Below are 20,003 nucleotides of genomic sequence, written 5' to 3'. Positions count from 1 at the left end.
CCTCTGTGCCCCCTCTCTGGGGCCGGGTTGTGGCTGCCACCCCTCCTTGCCCCCTCCCCGGGGCCAGGCTGTGCCCGGCACCCCTCCGTGCCGCCTCCACAGGACCGGGCTGTGGCCGCCGCCCCTCCTTGCCCCCTCTCTGGGGCTGCGCTGCAGCTGCCGCACTTCCGTGCCCCCTACCCAGGGCTGGGCTGTGCCTGCCACCCCTCCATGCCGCCTCCACGGGGCCGGGCTATGCCTGTCTGGGCGCAGCCCGGCCTCCACCTGGCAGCCGTGGCCCTGCCAGCTCCCCACGCGGCTCGCAGCTCTCACTTCTGGGTAGGCAAATTTCCTAACTTTGTCCATCAGATAAGGCACACCGGACTATAAGGTGCACTTCCGGGTTCAGGTAAAAACTTTAGTCAAAAGGGTGCGCCTTATAGTCGTGAGCTTACTGTAATTTGGTTTTCCATGAGGGAAAATTTCTATATACTATGAATTTAGATCATTTAAAGCAGCAAAGAGTCAGGCTTTGGAGCACCCACCAGGAATTTTTTTTTCCTCCTAACTAGAACAGGTTACATTCAGTTGCTAAAAGATGTTTTCTCCTGTTTCAGAAGCCTTCAGAATAAGAAGCCTTTTAAAGCCATTTAGCATTCTTATAAAGTGGAGATTTCCAGACTACCATCCACACTACACAGTACTGCACGGACATACAGGCTACAACGTGTTTTGCCAGACCTATTGAAGGAGCTTTTTCATAAAAAAAGACTCTGGAGCTCTCCAAGGCTGGCAATTACATGGCTGACAAAAGAAGGTATTCATTAAGTTTCTCCCACACTATCACAAACTTTAAAAATTCTGAATTAATATCTAAAGGCTGGTATTACAAAGCCAAATGAGAAATTTGCACATTGAAATCTCTTCAAGTATATCTAACCTAATGTGTCCTTCACCAACAGAATACATTTCTTCTTTTACCTCTAACCCTGTGCCTTGCCATGATTACTAAACAAAACCGTAGCTTCTATTCACAATGCCTTTTTCTTTGCATTTTTTTACAGCTGATATATAATTTAGCATCAAAATTTACAATATATTTCAGCTAATTAAAATCCATATTGTCATCTAGTAAACAGATTATTGGAACATAGATTTTCACTGATACATCTCAATTACTGTAGCTCTGTTTTTCCTAGGTCCTCTTTTAAACTTTCCTCACATGGTTCTCTTCCTGTGTTCTCAAAAGGTCAGCACAAATGGTGCTTGCATTGAATTGGAACCAGAACAAGACCAGGACTAGAACAAGAATTCCTGTGCCCAGAGTTCTACCCAATACACCTTCCTTCCACTCCTCCACCTCTATGGTGGCAATATATTAATTTCCCTGGCATTCATGCTTTACCACAGTGCAGCTGTTGGACTGGGTGAGTGGCCAGCAGCTGAGCATGTAGCAGTTGAGAATTGTGTCCTGTTTCCTCTGTATGCCTCTTCCAGCACTGTACCATGTGGGAGGCTGCCTTGCAGCATGCCCCTACTCAGAGCTTATTACCCCATGGGGAAGCACGACCTGTGACAAGGTCTGGGGGGCTGCTCCAGCAAGCAGGGCACAAGACACTCCTTCCAGTGAGCCTTGTGGCTGCACCTGGCCCTGCAGACTGTAATTAGCAATTAATATGGATTACAGTAAATCCAGGTAGTGCTTGACATTCTAATCCTGCAAAATACATCATGTGAGCTTTAGTACCATTATTCCAGTTTTACAGCTAGCCCTGTAATTCTGTCTCATTATGACATGCTCCCTGATGTGAACCACAAGAAGCTGCACAGCAGAAACTGTGTAACAGAAGTGCTGATGCCATCTGTGGCAGCTGGGAATTTCCACCTTAATATACCACGCAAATTCCTGGCAGATGTAACAGACCTTACTTGACTCATCAACACAGCAGTGTCACTGGCTGAGGTTCTGTAACTACAGATCTTTGCACTCGGCGTAAAGTCTTTATGATTCAATCTGGAATCACTCTACTTTGGGAGGCCTTGCATCCATGCTAGAAAAAGGTTAGATGGTTACTGTTAGTTTTCAGCATGGACTGTGCATCATCATTTGATTCTTGTTGCCTTTTGTTACTTGCCACCACCCTCCACAGATTTTTTTTCCTTATACAGTCAGTCCCCAAGAGCCTTTTGACATTATGCCTACCAATCTCATTTTATCAGAGTGTTGGGAAAAATTCATGGCATCTTATGGCCTTTGTTCACATGTCTTGCAGGCCCTCCAGGTAAACACAGCAATACGTCCATCACGCCTCAATCACTTCAATTTTGCCAGGATTACCCCTGCTTGCTGGAAAAAGAGGAGAAAAGTATCATTTAATAGACTTGGCCTTTTACTTAGACTTAAGAAGGGAGTTCAGATGTGTGTCCACACAGAGTCCAAATTGCCCCACTTTAAAGCAGATGGCCAGTTGCCATTAAAGTGCATTAAGAATACAGTGAGAGGTACTCCATGGCAAGGCATGAACTGGATATCCAGTGTCTCTAGGTGGTGTCTCCAAACCAATGGAAATAAGAATGTTTACTGTCTCTTAAGGGAAAAAAAATAAAAACAAAACCCTTCATATTTTCTTAAACATTTTTCCCTTTGAGGTATTTCAACCCTCTGTAACAATGTTCCAGCTGGCTGTAGTTCTGTTTCCAAGCCGTTAACTTGCCATCACAGTTGAAAATCTCATTAGAAAGAAAAAATAAAGGGAGATACATCCCCCAAGTACAACAGGATCAGACTGAACCAATCTCTCTGCAGTGTGCAAACATAACATGCATAGTAGATTTGTCAAGTACTTTTCCAGAGGAATTATAAGTGGTTTCTTAGTACATAATTATGCATATCACTAAAAGCACAAGTGTGAAAATAATGAAATTTAGTATGCACTCTGAGTATACTAAAAATATTCAATGCCATTCATTCCCCAATTCCAAATTTTCTAATTATATGTCCAAAAACTACATATTTTTATATATGAGATAAATAATGATAAATTAATAGTATCTGCTACTTTTATTTGCACTTATAAATTGGCAAAATCAAAGAAATCAAACAAGAAAAAGTACATTTTCCCACATAATATACTGGCTTGTAAAAAATTCTTTATATCCACTAACTTTAATGTCTTTGTCAGGTAACATCTGGCATCTTAAAACAATTCTAGAGGAAATTAAGGTTCTCCTTGCAATAACTTTTAGCGTTGTATAGCTGAATAAGAATTCTGCACTGGGTATTATGCTTACTTTAAACGTAAGTACTTCCGATAATTAAAACTTGACACAAGATTTATTAGCCTAAATACCTGGATATTTTAATGTATTTGTGTTATTGCACCATAGCTCCAGTATTCTTTATTTCTCTTTTCTCAGTAAATCTGTCCACTCTGAAAGTAAATTCTCCTTTATGTTGTCTGCATGCACAGAACATTCTGGTGTACTTGTATTCATATTCCTTTTTTCCTTAATAGATTATTTGTGTTCACATATAGAACATATACTCTTCTTTGATTCCATAAAGTATAGTTATCTACAGTACAATAGATATGATTTGAAATCAACTTTGAAATCAACAATCTAAATGGATTTAGATATGTAATTCTGCAACCTTTACTGGTGCCCTTAATAATCATGTTCCAATGCTTAGTGATTCCAGTCTGTGTTTGATCTATATTCAAATCTGCAAGGTTCAAACTCAAAAGTAGGAAGCATTTCTTTGCCAAGATGAAATCAAGCACTGAACAGACTTCCTAGGGAGGTGGTCCATGTGCCTAGACTCTCAGTGTTTAAGAGGCATTTGAGCAATGGCCTTGATAATATGCTGCAACTTTTGATCAGTCCTGAAGTAGTCTGGCAGTTGGACTAGTTGGATTGTACATCACTTCCAGTTAGAACCATTCTCTTCTGTCCTATCCTATCCTATCCTATCCTATCCTATCCTATCCTATCCTATCCTAATTATACTAACAATTGCTGTTGCTAAATGAATAGATGACAAAGTTGCTTAGTCCTCATTGATAAAATTCTGCTTGATGTAAACTGACTAAAAAATCATTAGGTCAGATAAAGGGAAGAAGTATAAGTCTAAATTGCTATAACTAGTGAAAGCTTAAATCTCTATAACTAGTGAAATATTCTTCTGGTCATAGGAGGAAACAGCTTTAATCTCTGTCTTGGTAAAAATTATGTACTTTATGTTGAGGCTGTTTTCTAACCACCTTTACTGCCAGTCAGCTTTTAAATTCTGTTAGCATAGAATAGATGCATTGGGGTAAAATTAAGAATCTCTGCTTTCATTTAAAATATATTTTTCTATCATGTTTTCAAGGAAGCCTCGAAAGCAAGCTAGTGTGAGATGAAACAGAAGGGATAAAGGAATACTAAATTCCTAATCTTTCAAGCCCTGTTGGTAATTTAACAGCCTCAAACAAAAAGTAGCTGCCGTGTTCTCTACTTACATTAGGTGGCACCATCCTCACAGATTTATTGTTTATGTAAAAAAGCTTAAAACCATTAATTCTGAAATTACGTTTATTAATTCAAGTATGAAATACCTTGATAAAGTTGATGATTGAATTGCAACTAATAGGAACATCTGACATTATTTAGACAAAATAGAGTACTCAGTTTTTGTGTAAAAGAAATCTCTTTTGCTGAAGAAAAAGTACAAGGAATAGCTAGCAGGAAAGCAGGAATGCTGATGGATTTACCCATAAACCCTGCTCTGTAATAGGCTTATTAAGAAGCCCACAATTCACTCTTCATCTCTAAACAGGTTTTTCTCCCAGGAGAATAATAGCTAAAACCCCCTTATGATTCAACTTATGTAGTAGGGTTATAATAGTTTGCCAGAACCTTTTAATTCTTTACTTATCAATGGAGAAATTTCTAAAAAAAAAGTTGAGAGTTGCCAATTCCACTTTACAACATTAATTCTGTAGTTGAGTTCTCCTTGAGTTTAGAACTTTTAGAAATGCAATGAAGGAGAGAGTAAGTGGTGAGAGCAACCAACATCAAATTCAATTAAGATCAGCCTCTTCTCAAATCATTTCTATGTCAGGCAAGACATGGACTTAGGCATGGATATCAAGTGTCTCTAGGTGGTGTCCCAAAACAAACAGAAATAAGCAAGAGTCTTTTCTGTCTCTTAAGGGGAAGAAAATTAAAAACAAACCATTTATATTTTCTTAAACACATCTCTGCTAAATGTTTTCTCTTTGATGTATTTCAACCCTTTGTAGCAGTGTTCCAGCTGGCTGTAGTCCTGTTTCCATGCTCTTAACTTGCCATCACAGTTGAAAATCTCATTAGAAATAAATTCTTACAAGATTCATGACCCTAAGACTCCTGGTCTTGAGGAGAATTCTTGTAAGAATTTAACTTTAAAACTCAATCTTTAGTTTTACCAAATTTGGGAAATCACCATACAGTCCATCAGATGGAAACAGGTGGGTGTGAACTGCTTAAATATTTCAGTACCTCAAGAGAAAAGTGACCTGCTGTTTCATTGTTCCATCTCTAGGTTAACATACTAGGAACTCATTAAATCAGTTTAAGTCACCTCTTTGTCATGGCCTGAGTAGCTGGAATCAAATTTATAAGGACAAATGGATGCCATTTGAAATTTTCATCCACATACCTTACTGCTGATGATCCTCTGATACCAAATTTCACCCCAGTGTGAATTTATGCCATTTACCAAAGCTCACAAAGACAGGTGACCCAAACAGCCTGTGATGAATATCCCTCCACTCTGTTCAGGTCAACACAAAAAAACAATGACAATTCAAAGTTATGATTTTAGGTAGATGATTTAGGTAAAAAAGATGTTAAAGTACAGAAGGCTTTAAATACCTAGCCATGAAATTATTATTAAATCTATCACAATATTTCAGTACTAAGACTGGACTGATTACAGGATGCACACACTGTTTTATTGCACATATTGCTGCTTCAGAATTAAGGACGGCTGATCTGTTTATTAAAAACAAAAACCAGAATTTGTCTCAAATAAGAGTGATAAAAGTTAGAAAATTCTGTAGAGTAACTGAGTATGAATTTTCTATTGCTCTAAAAAATACATTGATGTCACTATTAAAGTGTTTTCAAAGATGTGCAGCAAAATATTGCTGAAAACTACTTTTAGACAGCAAGGGTTACCGAGTCACTCTAAGTGTCTTTCTGGGTTCCTACTGTTTGAAAGAGCTTTTACAGAGCACATATAATGGGATTTTCAGTTCACTGGAGAATGATAACACACAGCTGACAAATGCATGGCATTTATACAGATTACAAGTACTGTAATTTCACGATTACAAATCGCACCTGATTATAAACCGCACTTCCGGGGTGTCGGCAACGTTTCGTTCTTTGTCCATAATAAGCCGCACTGCATTATTAGCTGCACTGTTGTTCGCACTGAGGATTCACGTGCAACTTTCACAGAGTTGTCAATTAGTAACAGAATCGCGGGATTGCGTGGTTTACTGGCTCGGCTCGGGGCTGGGCGGACTCGATCTGCTCCGTGTTGCTGACGGGGCCGGGTGGCCCAGCTCGGTGCTGCCGCTCGGCGGGGCCGCTCAGGACTGGCCAGGCGGCACTGCCACCGCCGCCGGGCTTGCTCAACCCTGCCCGCCGCCTGCACTGTTGCCACCGTGTTTGCTCACCCTGGCCCGGCACTGTCGGCCTCGGCTCTGCCGGGGTCCCCGCCTCTGCCAGGCTTCCCCACCTCTGCTGGCCCGCTGTTGTAAGGGCCGGCCGGGCTCCAGCTCGGCTCACACTTCTGGGTTGGCAACTTTCAGAACATCGTTCATATATAAACCACTCCGGATTACAAGCAGCACTTCTGGGTTCGGATCAAAATTTTAGTCAAAATGGTGCGGCTTATAATTGAAATTACTGTAATTGGGATAGGTTTTCAATAGCGCAAACCACGGTGCTCCTGGAAAACAGATTTACTCCCACAACCCTGTGTATTTCTTACACACTTACTGGGGTAATAAGCCAGTCCATACCTAGAAGGTAGAGGAAAAAAACAGAGGCTTGTTCCATAGTTTATGTTACTGGGACTTTATCTGCAGCTGTAAAAAGGAGGCTTGGCTATAAAAAACCAACCATATCAGTTAAAAGTAGTCAATACATACAGCAGCACATACTGCAGTACAGAATATAGGGAGTGTTCCTTCTTGCTGCAATTTTGCACATTTACTTGAGCTGGGTAACAGAACTGGATTTCACAAAAGCCATTTATCATTTTTCCTAGTGTTTCAAGCAAACATCCTTGAGGCTCAGCCACTGAATGAAATCCTCATGACCTACTGGAGGTAGGAACTGGACAAGGTAAAGCTGAGTGTGCTGCCTCTGATGCCTTCTAATACACACGTTCAGCATTTCTACCCTAACCACTGAAAGACCACTGGGTGAAGGCTACACAAATATTTATATATATAGATTTATTTATATAGATTTAGATATTGTCAATTCTGTTATTTTAATCTTTTAAATTAGGATGATTTAAACCATAACAAATGTTCCAACAATGATATGAAGACTTCTATGTGCACAACAGATGAATAGATTGTAGCCACACCCAAATCAGTTTGGGAGACCCTCTAGCAGTGCACTCATGGCACATCATCCTCCCTTGCCTGTTTTGTACATGCTCATGTGCCAGGTAGAATTCAGGGTTCAGAACAGGCCAGGGACCATTTCTAATAAATGGTTTAAATATGCCAAACCCATTTTGAAAGGCACAAGCTATTAGACATAAGAGCATGACTCAAGCAGTTCCAATCAGCCTGAGGATTCAAGAGCTCTTCTTGGTCATATTTATGTATACTGATTTACATCTAGTCCAATAATCCAGTGTGGGTGAAGGAGGAGATGGTGGAGCACATAGGAGGCTGTCAAATGTGTGGTTCCTATGAGCTCTGCCATGGCCCTTTGAAAGAATTTTGTTGCCAGATCATTTCCTGCAACTCTTATAAGAGCACTGAGGGACTTGCCCCTCTGTGTCATAGTCCAGAGGTCATCACTTAGCACATTTTGAATCTCTGTAAGCTTTTTGTAATAAGTTAAACAAAACTGGCGTAGCGTAGATGTTATTTCTGACTGATTTTCCTCTCTGCCTTATCAGGCCACACCTAACATGTCTTCTCCAAGTACTTGCAGTGCCATAGGCAAGTTTTCTTTCCTATATCCAGTCCAATGGTTCTTTTTCACTCATAAATAACTCCCTTTACCCTGTAGATGTTTCTAAAGATGAATGAATACTTTTCCTACATGGTGTCATCTTCAACAAGTTCCTGATCTTTCAATTATAATCCAGAGAGGTAATGAGGAAACACTCCCTATCTGCTTATGAGGAGGTGCCAAATCCCCACTTCTTTGCTACTGAATCAGTGTAATTTAGAAGACAATTTTTTTTCCAGTGATCCAGGTTGATCTAGTTGAGCATAAGAACTCTAGACGTAGGAGCCTGAGCAAAAGTCGTTACAAAAACAGCAAAGAGGAGCCTGACCTGCATTGCAGTGAAGACTACAGTGCAAACAGCATGGGCAGAAGTGCTCTGCAATTCTTTCTTTTTCTCAGATATGCACTACTCTATGTTGGTTCCCCTTCTGGCACAGAAGGCAAGTATAAGGTTAAAAGTGTTCTAAGAAATGGAAAGATTTTCAGAGTTCCCCTGAAGTTAGTGATAGAAGCATATTTGTTCTATGAGGAAAGTACTATGTGATACACTTGATCAGTCAAGGGTAAAGCAACAGCTTAAAGTAACAATGAAATTTGCAGTTATTTCAGAAGACATCTAAAAAGCTTAAAGCTATAGCTTTCTCACAACTTTCCTAAACCTGTATGAATTGCAATTGACATAATCATTATGACTTTGAAAAACTGTGAGAATTTTCACAGGCAGGAAGGATGGAAGGTGTTGCAGCAATGAGTGACATAAGGACCCCAGGCAGGTACAAAGGAGTGTTCTTTATTGCCAAAACCTGGCCTTTTAAAGCACTTAGCTGGTTAGCAGTTTACATAGTTTCAAAGCACAACCACCATACACCACGATGTGGACAGGCGGCAGCCACACATCACATCTCTCATTCCAGCTGAGTCAGTCTCCCACAGCTCCCTTCTACTTAGCCTAAGTAACAGGCCAGAGCCATGTTACAAGACCTTCCTTTTATAAAGTCTTATCTATCAGTAGCAATTCCCCCTACTTTGTTCATGTGTTGCACAGCTAAAACTGTCTGTGCTGGTAAAGCCATTATCTTATTAAGACTACTATTGATCATTCATTGCACACAATACAAAATACATGGGATACTTATCACAATCATTAAGAACATACCAAGGATAACTATGCTATACATTACTAAGTGTTTAAGCCATGCCTCAAAACTGAGGCTGTCGAGCCATGAGGACACTCCCCACCAATCACCTTCATCATGTTGCAGTAGCAGTTTAGTGAGTTGCTCAAGATTACTGATACTCTTATGAATGGACTTTCAATGGTCACTTAAGTTCATGCAGCACATGCTGTCATAATCTTCGCACCCATGGCATTGTGCTAGCAGCAAGAAATCAATGGGTGCCCTGTTTTGCGGTGTTGGATGTTGCACAGATTGAACATCAATTAGCACTGCTGAAAGAGCAGCACTAGTGGCATTAACTACCTTTGAAAGTCAGCAGCCAAGCTTGTTTAAAGAAGACAAAGCAGGAGCAGTATCGATTTCTAGTATTAAGCTGCCAGATAGGTGCTCTGCAGTGTTCCAGAAAGTTCCTGTCAGATCACACTTCTCTCTCAGAACCCACGTGCTGCACCTAGCTTGATGCTGTGCTGAAACTATTAGAGCAGTTCAATTTGGATGAAACAAGGTTAGTTGACCAATGGTGCAAGGTCTGCTAACAGCTTTGCCTAGTGCACCTTTCCAGACCTGCTCCCTGTATATTCAGAATGAGTCCGAGGGGAGAGCAATAGCACTGATGCTGGATGTCAGTCGACTTGCCAAGGTTTGAGCACACCTCAAGGAAGCATTGCTGAAAATACCCTCAGGAGAGACATCAAAGTTAACATTTCATATGAACGTCAAATGTATCATCAGGGTAAAAGCATAGTGAAGTGCACAAAGTCGCTAGCATATCTGTTGCCTGGAAAGGCAGACCTGGAACAGACACTGAACAAAGCCAGAGAGATAAAATAGGTACAGTAATTTCATGATTATAAACCACACCATTTTGACTAAAATTTTGCTCCCACCCCGGAAATGCAGCTTACACTCAGGAGTGGCTAATATGTGAAAAATTTTCTGAAATTTCCAACCCCAGAAGTGCCAGCCAGGGTGCCAAGCCGAGCGTCTGCCAGTAAAACTCGGCATTATGCGATTGTTACAAATTGGTTACTCTGTTGTGCGACGGGTGCAGGCGGGCTCCGTGCTGGCAGCGCGGGGCGGGGCGGGAGGGAGGCGGGGGCTCCCTCCTGCTGGCCCCATGGCCCGGGGCAGAGGTGGGGGGCTCCATGTTGCCATCCCCGCGGCTTGGGGGGGAAGTGGGGGGGCTCCCGCCCCTGCCTGCTGCCGCGGGAGCGGGGAGGCTCCTTCCCCTCCTCCCGCTGTAGGAGCAGGGGGGGCTCTTTCCCCTCCTCCCGTCACCACTGCGGGTGCCGGCGGGCTCCATCTCCGCCTGCCACCGTGGGGCAGCGCCGGGCCGGGGCGAGCGAGCCTGGCGGCAGCAGCTGCCAGCCCCGAGCAGCCCCACCGAGCTGGGCCACCAGGACCCATCAGCAGCCCCGTGCCCACACGGCCCGAGCTGAGCCAGTAAACCCCACGATCCTGCGATTCTGTTACTATTTGGCAACTTTGTTGCACGCGGGTCCTCACTGCGAACGACAGAGCGGCTTATAATCAGGTGCGGCTTATGTATGGACAAAGAACGAAACGTTGCTGACACCCGGAGATGCAGCTTATAGACCGTGCGGCTTGTAATCGTGAAATTACAGTATTTGTTGAAAGGATACACCTCGGGCAGTGCAAGAGCCTGGTTGGGGCTACACTCAAATTAAATCCAAGATGGATCCTGGTCACAAGTCTTCAAACTTTTATAAGTTTTGGTTCATATACATATTGATGTCAATTATCCAACCACAGCCCCAGGCAATGAAATTTCAGCCCCCTGGTTTGCCCCCTTTCCCTTGCTGTTGTTTATGGTTTTTTGGGTACCAGTTGTCCTTGATTCTCTAGCTAGGAAGGGATTGTTTTGTCTAACTACTCTGTGAAGAGACCTTACTAACACCTAACATGAAGTTTCACAATCACACACTAAGCAGCAGAGATTCTGAAAAATATAAAAGCTGAAACCCAAAGCATCATATCTAGTTCTTGTGGCTACAAGAACAAAACTGGAAAGTCATGCATTCTTCTCAGATCTTTGCACCATGTCTTATCCTATTCTGTGCTCTTTCGGCAGGTGTCCTGGCATCATCACCCAGGCTGCAGTATACTTGGGGCCGTGCAGTTTTCCTGCACACCTTCATTGTACAGCTTACCAAAACACTTCTCACCAACAGGTATCCCCTGCCAATCACGTGTGAAAGGGATCACCAGGGGCTGCCATAGAGGTGCACACAGTATCTGTGTATGTAGCATTTGCATACATTTGTGCCATGCAGTGTAGGGGGTAAGACTCTGACAGTGCCTTTGCCCATCAGGATGATGCAACAAATGGTCACGCACACCTGAAAAAAAAAACATTTCACCTGTGGAGACATAAGCATAACTCCTTCCCCAAGTTAACAAATTCCCCAATTGCCCACTGCCCTGTTACTGGGTCCTTTACCATCACTGGAAGCCTGGGATGAGGTTTTGTATCAAAAGCATATTGCCTTTTGCATGCTGTTTGGCCAGCTTCATCCCAGTTCAGGAAACTGAGAACATACAGCCCTTTTGCTAACCTATCATGTGGGCACTCCAGGAAGGCTTATTTTTGACGTGAGAGCTATCTCTCTGCCAAACTTAAAGTATTGCAGAGTGATGCTGGAGAACTTTACAGAATAGACCTCAAGTATTAACATGAGCAAAGTGTCACCTTTTTCCTAGACTCATTTAGTGAAGGAACTGAATTATTTGCCTGAAATATTCTGGAATTCAGCCAGAGGCACAGGAAGAACATGAAACATTTTGGCTTAAACTTGGTGCTTCAGAAAGGTATAAACAATTAAAATCAGTATTGTATAATGGGAATGGAGGCTGTTTTCAGTGATGCATAGAGAGTGGTGCTGTTCACACCATATGTAACAGAACAGAGTTCTCACCCTGCTGCTTCTCTTTCTGCTACTGCAGCAGGGAAAATTATCTTTCAGTAGAAGTACCAGACTAGTGTAAAAGGTCATTAATGACCCATTCTATAGAATATTCATTTATGCTCCACTTAGTGTTCCATTTTAATTAGTAGCTCAAGAAGCAACCAGGAAATATGCATGATCTGAGGGCATTCGTAACATTATTCTCTAGGACATCTCCAAAGTAGAACACAATCCTCGCAACAGCCTGAGAGACAAGAAAAGATTTGAGAAGTAAGAGGTGTGTATCAATCTTTCCTGCATGCCAGCTGAAGTTAGCAAGATGTACATGCCACTATGACTCAGCAACAACAGACCTGCAATTTCCTCAGGCTTTGGGCATTTGACATTAGAATGACTCATTGTCCATATGGAGAGTAGAGAGAGGGTTCATTTGTAAGACCTCACCAGAGCATCTTTAAAAGAACTTAGAACTGTGGTTCCAAGGTGTTCTTTTTCTGATAAATTTTTTTACTCATTTCAGTAACCTCTCTGTTTCAACAATGAGATACAGTTTTGTTACTTACAAAACAGTATTGCAGCTCTTCTTAGAAGTTCTTATGGCAGCATCTTTCCACCAAGTCTTTGATATTTGGCGATACTAAAACAACTTCTTTTGTATGTAGGTGTGATAATTTAATTGTGGAGAAAGGGAGTTGAGCCATATCCTACAGTCCCGGGCATTTTACATGCCTAGGAATGAGAAGCAGAACCCACTACCCAGAGAACAGCATTCCTTCAGCACCGCAGCAGCACCATGCTTCCTGGCACAACCACACAGCAGGCTTGAGGACCTCCCAGCTCCAGTGAGGAGTTGAAATTAAAAACACATGCTAAAACGAGCAAATCTCTCCACCCATCCTCTGAAAAGAGGCCACAGTTATCCATCCTCAATCACACAGAGCACAGATTTATTCCATAGAGGAACCACTCTTTGTTACTTTCTCCTTCATCAAGGCATCTGAGCATTAGCACCTGGACTAATATTCCCACAAAGAAAACCAGACCCTTATTGTCCAAAGATCACCTACCTCAAGCTTTGACATAAGTGATGAGAAAAACAAGAGGGTTCAAATCTGATGGAGGTTCTTAAACTGTCACATAACAAAAGATTACATTCACCTTTTCAAACCAATGAAGTAACTAAATACAAAGCTAAAATTTGAATATAATATCAGTTATATTAAAAGAACTTAAATATTTCTTTTGCTGTCATTTACTATTTCAGCCATACAACTATGGGACTGCAGCTGATGTGTGACCATCCATTGGGGGATGCAGGCTGACGAGCTGAGGTCTGATACTGGAAGGCAGGAAACTTCTGATAAATTATTTCCTGGCAACCTTTATTCTGTCCCTTGTGTAATTGTATTTCAATATAGTCTTTAATTAAGTAATTATATCCTATTCTTCCCCTATTGCCTCTAACATTTAATTCAGAAAATTAATTCCCATGGTAGTTAGATTAGGTCTCAGAGGCACTTCTTGGTTGTGGTGATCCATAGCTTCTGTGCAGCTTGATCTTTCATCCTCAACTGTATTTTTCACAGGTTTCATTTTTATTACATGTGAGCTTTTATGAACAGATAACATCGAAGTTAGATTAATTTTGAGTGGTTTTTACCACAGCTTTGCACGTAGCTAGCAGAGGCACTTTTTGCTTTTTGTGCATCCCAGGCTTGAACAACAACACACAATTACATGAGAAAAGTTCCAGACAAAAGCTGTTTCTACTAAACACTCAAATGTGATAATTTTTCATGTGGGATGTTGCATGTGCACTGAAAATTGTGAAAAATAAAATGGGATACAAGCAGCTGAGCTGCAGTTCTCACAAGACATGAAAGTAACATTCAGCATAAAATCCCCATAGTTTTAAACATAGAAGTTTGAGGCTGAAAATTGATGAGGTTGAGCTCACACCTGAAGCGTTCAGTATTTCATATGTTCTTCAAAGGAACAAAATCAATCCTCCTACTAATTCTGCTTCCAAGTGTCAGCCTGCATTATATGAAAATGTTACCAGGCAATGGCAAGACAGCAGAGAACAAATGAAACAAAATCCTCTTCTCAGTGTACTTTAACTTCCATATGAATTTTGAGAAAAGAAACTGTTTGAAGTTTTGCTTACTTAGCCTGTATCAGCTTCTTTCTTTACAGTTATAGTGAACTTTTAGAGGTGGGATGACCTCCCTGAAGAATACTATGTTTCTGTCCCTGCCAGTTCATGTCTCCAAGTATTAGAAATACAACCTTTTTTTCTTTTTTTTCTTGGCAAAGCAAGAAAATTTGATATTTACTGTTTATGTTTAATGCCTGTTTAAAAGCTTCTTTTCCAACACATCACTGATCAAAAAATCAGTAAGCTTTTATGCATTGTCCTGAGGAAGTTGATTAATTCTGATCTACTCTATGGATAATACAATCCAGATCTCAGGTTTGCACTTCAGAACTGTGTGACTCAGCTGCCATGGCTATTTCTATTTTTGTGTGTCCATACCTCCAGCCTGTGCTTCTGAGTTTGCTGCAGTGTGTGTTTGGCTGCATTCAGGAAGATATTCTTCATTTTGGCCTCTCTTTTCAGTCTCATGGCTAAGCCTAAAGTGAGAAAATAAAAGAAACCAAGTACTCCAGAACTGTGATGAAAAAGAAAGCTTTCTTAGATGTCATTAACCTGTGAAACTATTTAATCAAACAAGGAGATTCAGTGCTACCATATGGAACATGGGAAATATTTGAGACCTACAAAGTTTTATTATGGTACAAACTTTTGGCAGATGGGCTTTTGTATGGAATTCTTTTACAAATATTTAAGAATCTGATTTTTCAAGCCCTGAGACTTTGTTATGGCTCATACTGATATCCTCTGCCTTGAGTTAATAAATAGCTGAAATAGCAAAATTTGAAAGGCAATACTGTAGACTCTTATGGCAGTCTTGCTTTCCAAAAGCTACTGAAATGCCTTTTTCTTCAATAAAATCAGACTTTTTATGAGAAGTGGTTTGATATAGATTGCCTATAATATATCATTGCTGTATTAATTTATGGGAAAGGGAACCTACTGCACACAAGAGTCGTGTCTAACTAATCTGTTCAAGAAATGGCAATTATTAATTGCTTTTGCTTATCTTTATCAAATCCACTACTGTGCACTGGGTAGGACTCTATCAGACAACCTCTGTTGCTTTGTGGAAACCTTTATTGAGGAAAACATTCTCTCTTTATGGTGCAGTTACAGGTTATTTTGTTTTTATTATGACTCTCATTTTTATTATGATGAAAATAAACATATGCATGAAAACTGTATTTTCATTATTTGAGAATTAATCAAAATGCCACCCACTTTTTTGCATTAATGGAATTATTTTTATGTTTGAAGGGCAATAAAACATCTGTTAGCTATCTACCATAATACTATACAACAAATTAATTCTTTTTCCATGAACATCATAAAGGTATATGTGATACTGCAGCAGACTGTAATGAAAAATACTATTGCAACACACATGCTTATGATAATTTTATATGGGAAATAATTGCATGCCAGGAGGTGAACTTTAACTCTTTCTAACAAAAATGAGGAAAAACCAGCAGAGCACAAAAAATTACTGACCTTTTCTGCCTTCAGACAATTGTTTCCTGCAGTTCTGCTTTGGAGTTTTAATGCCATGTGTAAGCGAAGCTAGGGCTCAGGAATGGGATCCTTCTTGCAGAAGATACCAAAGGAAAAAAAAATTATTTTACTGACGTACTTGTCCTCATTTTGTTGCACAAGTCATTGCAGCCATTGCAAAACTGCCATAAAAAAAGAATTCTTAGAAATTTGTTATACATGAGAAAAAATCATATTTTTAGCTTTTAGTCAACAAAACAATATTATGAAAATTCCTCCATCTTTTTTGTGCCTAATGAAGCTTCAGACAATTACTAATTTACAGAGACATAGCACTGTAATCAAAGCTACTGTCCCTTTAATCTTCACTTTGTCATAATCAAAACTTAAATCCAGTTTTTAAATTTCCTAGTACAGTCTACTTTCTATAAATACAGACTGACTGCTGTCAGTGATGTAAGGGGAAGTACAGACCACATCATGTATCCTCATTATGATGTGTCCTATCCCCCAATACAGACATAACTTAGTCACCTCTAAAAAGCCTCCATTATCTCTGCCTGAAATGCCCATGAAAAATGGACCATATGTCATAAAATAGTGGGTTTTTTACATTGATCAGTACATCCTCTTAGCTATAAAGCAAAAATTTCATCATTCATGCTCTTTCCCCTTTTCTACTAAAGCAGGATCTCCATGTAAAGAATTTCCACGATTTAAAGTATATTTTGGGCTTTTCAAAAAATTCCTCAAAAGCTTGCCAAACTCCATGCCCCCAAGACAAGTTTCAGGGGTATAAAAGAGGATCTTCTAGTTAGTTCTTTCTTCCTCAGAAGAATTCATAGCAGGACTTTGCTCCTATGTGCTTGAAAAACTAAAATAACTAAAATAATTTTTGAAAAAACCTACAACTTCTCATACTGGCCTTCTGAAATTCACCTGCCTAACAATTCTGCCTGCCAATTTTGAAACCAGAAGATAAAATTAGTGCAGAAAAATGTTATTTTTTATGGAAACACTCATCTCCCCCTCCGTCCCTGGTCAACGTACCTTCTTTAGAAAATTTTCTGCTGTTAGTGGTTTGCAAAAGTAATTTGCCTACCAAGTTTGCAGGTCATGGCCAAGTCGCTAAGTGGTGCTTTCTGGCTGATTAAGCTGTGGGACATGTTCCAGTGAGCAGCTCTGAAAGCACACACTGGCCCTAAATCTTTATCCAGGTGAAACCTGGGAACACATCAGCTCCCCTCAGCCTCCACCTGAAGGCAGCCTGGGCGCCTGGCACAGAATGTGGTCCCTTCTCCACACCAGCAGCACCTAGCCTGTGCTGTGAGTCCTCACAGGAAATGCTTCTTCCCCCTTGATCAGACAGAGCTAAAGCCTATGCACACATATGAAGGAATTTTGTTTAAACAGCTTTTCATTACAAACACAAGTTCTGAAAAATCTGGAAGGTGAATTGAAAAATTATTTTTAAATGAAAAAAAGTGAAACGTCAATTCCCTCTTTATCAGCCACATGAAGGTTGCAAAATAATGAGTTCTAACTATATCTTCAGGAACCTTGTGATCTGAAAGCTGTTATTCTCCTTTGCCTCCTAGGAAGCTTCCTGGACAAATGACATTTTCCATGATTTACTGGAAACAACCTTTCCTGTAGTGAAGAATGGCATTTCTTTATAAGACCACATATTTCATCTGATGAGGTTTTAATTCTATTCCTCTCTTCCCCCCTTATTAAACCATATTTCTGAGGTGGAGGACTGGGACACCCAGGTCTGAAAATCACTCACGCTTCACAAAGTCTTCAGGCCCTGTTGGGACTCCAAGAGACCTGAGTTTCAGATCAATATACCTTCCCCATGGTAAATTCACAGCACCAGTTGAGCACCCTGTCATCTTTACAGCATCCAAAGTTGTGCCTTACCCTAAAGATTGGCTATAAGGTAGAAAGCATGAAACACATTTTCTATGACTTTGGATTTCAGCACACCACCCATTGGGAAGTCCTGGATCCATCAGCCCAGACACCCACCTGGAAGTCCTGGATTACTTACAGATAATGCCCACACAATTCTTCCCCTTCAAAGAATCCAGGACCCAGGAGCCAAAGAAAGCCAACAGAGTATTTTAACCTGAGGTTGAGGTCCATAGGTTAAGAATAGTGATGATGGACAGAGACCACTTGCTGATTTTACTGCTTAGGAGGATTAACACAGAGAATGTTAAAATATATTAAATCTGGACAAGCTGGAGAGATGGGCTGAGGCCAATGGTATGAGGTTCAATAAGACCAACTGCCAGGCCCTACACTTTGGCTAGAGCAGCTCCAGGCTGCACTACAGACTGGAGACAAAGTGGCTGGAAAGGGGCCAAGTGGAAAAAGACCTGGGAGTGCCGCTGAGCATGAGCCAGTGTGTGCCCAGGTGGCCAAAAAGGCCAGTGACATCCTGGCCTGTGTCAGCAATAGTGTGGCCAGCAGGAGCAGGGCAGGGATTGTCCCCCTGTGCTCAGCGCTGCTGAGGCCACACCTCGAGTGCAGCGTCCAGTTCTGGCTCCTCACTGTGAGAAAGACACTGAGGGGCTGGAGGGAGTCCAGGGAAGGGCAAAGGAGCTGGGGAAGGTTCTGGAGCACAAGTCCTGTGAGGAGCACCTGAGGGAGCTGGGGGTGTTTAGCCTGGACAAGAGGAGGCTCAGGGGCGACTGTGTAGCTCTCTACCACTCCCTGAAGGGAGGTTGTAGCCAGGTGGGGGTTGGCCTCTTCTCTCAGGCAGACGGTGACAGGAGAAGGGGAAATTACCTCAAGTTGCATCAGGGGAGGTTCAGAGTCACCATCCCTGGAGCTGCTCACAAAATGACTGGACACGGTACTTAGTGCCACAGCCTGGTTGACAAGGTGGTGTTCAGTTAAAGATTGGACACCATGATCTTGGATGTCATTTCCTAACTATTTCTGTGAAATCACAGAACCACCAGGTTAGAAGAGACCTTCAAGATCACTGAGTCCAACCCCTGCCCTAACATCTCAGCTAGACCATGGCATCAAATGACACATATCTTTATTTAAACACATCCAGGGATGGTGACTCCACCACCTCCTGGGCAGACAATTCCAGTACTTTATCACTCTTTCCATAAAAACTTTTTCCTAATATCCTACCTATATTTCCCTTGGCACAGCTTGGGACTGTGTCCTCTGGTTCTGTCAGTGCTGCTTGATGAAAGAGACCAAACCCCACCTGACCACAGACACCTTTCAGGGAGTTGTAGAGAGCTCCTCTTACTCTTTAGTCAAACTACTGCTGGTTCAGTCATATCCACTTATCTTCCTAATGGATGACTCGCATCCACGCCTGAATTTCCACGTATTTCAGTCTGACTCATCACTGTTTAAGTTGGAATTGTTCTGTCTCACAGTTTTTGCAACTACACTGTTAGTCTTTGCTTACTCATATTAATAGCTTTGCCATGGCCTCATGTCTCCTCCTCAGTACCTTTCCAGCACCTGTGGGCAAAAGCCAATGTTTTCTGTCTGAGACAGACTGGAAGACTTATTGCCTTCTCCATGAAAAAAGGAATCTTTGCTCCTCAGAAAAGCCAGTCACAGCTTTATCACTACTTGCTGCTGAGTGTACACTACAGTTGATCTAAAAATGCCTTGGAAAGTGCTTGAGAATTAGAGCTGCTGGCAAGGCAAAGAAGTGGCAGTCACTCCCCACCGCCTCCAAGAATTCATATTCTGCAAGGGGGATTTTCCTCTCATTTAAGCCTGAAAACATTCCTGAGAGGAACAGTTTGTCCTCAAGTTGGCATAATGTTGCATTAAACATTTGCCACTTACTGTTCTGCAAGCTGTTAAGCTTCCTGTGAAAGCAGTAAGATACCACAGAAGCACTCTTTTGTAAACAGAGTCCTACATCATTTTATTAAAGTACTGTGGCAATACTTATCAGGGAACAAAACAAGTGGAAGTTGCATCACTATGTGGGCTGCAAGTGAGGCAAGGGGAATTATTAGCCTAAATTAACACAGAAAAACA

The sequence above is a fragment of the Catharus ustulatus genome, chromosome 3 (genome assembly GCF_009819885.2).
Source record: "Catharus ustulatus isolate bCatUst1 chromosome 3, bCatUst1.pri.v2, whole genome shotgun sequence".
In the NCBI taxonomy this organism is placed as follows: Eukaryota; Metazoa; Chordata; class Aves; order Passeriformes; family Turdidae; genus Catharus; species Catharus ustulatus.
Note: the sequence above shows the minus strand (reverse complement) of the source record.